Genomic DNA, 1,120 nt, shown 5'->3' with positions numbered 1-1,120 from the left:
CATCAAAATCATAAAATTTGTTTATTTTTTTCTAAGATTAGTTCTACACCACAAGATAGGAAATATATACATTTATTTTCAGTACATTACTTTATATTGCTCTAGTGCATCCTTTCTATCAGTGCACTATCCGATCAACTAATCCAAAAATCATACACATTCAACTTTTAAGACTATACCCCTTCAATAGGCAGCACAAACCACTGCCACCCTCAAAGCTGTCAGGCTTAATGACTTAATACATGGAAGGAGACAAAGAGCTGAAATATAAAGAGAAATAGTAAAATGACAGATTCACATTGAGGTCTTTATTTAGCCAGCCAGTTTGCTAGCCACAGGAATGGTCTCCATTTGGAAGGTCCCGTTGAGCAAGAATGTGATCACTAGTGACCTCTCTCTCATCTGAGGCACGATAGGAAGTTGCTTGATCTTCATTTTTGCTTTTACCTTGTTGTAATCCCCAGATTTTTTTTTTCCCCTCAAGAAATTTGAACTCCCAAGTTTTCATCCCAGATAAAGATAATTTGCCTTCAATTTTGCTTCTTCAGCTTACTCTGGACTAGTCACGTTTTCTCTCATTTCCCCCTTCTCGGCAAATACGTCTTGGGAATGTCTGTAGACACAGGGCTCCCTTGTACACTAAACATTGGGAAAAGAAAAGAACCTGCTACCTCTTGCAGCAACTTCCCTTATCATTACTTAGAAGTGTATTTCATAATTTCCAAAGAAGTGGGGATCATACCAATTATCCTTTTTGTATGAATTTCTAGCTTAATTCCACAGTGGTCAGAGACCATACAATATGATTTCAATTCTTTATAGCTGAGCATATGGTGCATTTTTGAAAATATGCTGTACGTATTTAAAAAGAATGTGTTCTTTGTGATTGGTTGCTTCTATGTTTGTTAATTAGGACAAGTACATTAATAATTTCATTTAAATATTCTGTATCACTACTGATTTTTTTCTGCTTCTATCACTGGTTGAAAAAGGTATGTTAAAATCTTTAAGTATAATTGCAAGTTTATTTTTCCTTAAAGATATGATAATTTTTGCTTTATAAAATTTGAGGCTATATTATTCAGTGTATACAAATTTAGAATGTTTATATCTCCCTGTT

The sequence above is a fragment of the Propithecus coquereli genome, unplaced genomic scaffold, assembly GCF_000956105.1.
Source record: "Propithecus coquereli isolate 6110/MARCELLA unplaced genomic scaffold, Pcoq_1.0 Scaffold218, whole genome shotgun sequence".
Taxonomy (NCBI): Eukaryota; Metazoa; Chordata; class Mammalia; order Primates; family Indriidae; genus Propithecus; species Propithecus coquereli.
The sequence above is the reverse complement of the archived record's forward strand: the minus strand, read 5'-3'. Positions refer to the sequence as shown.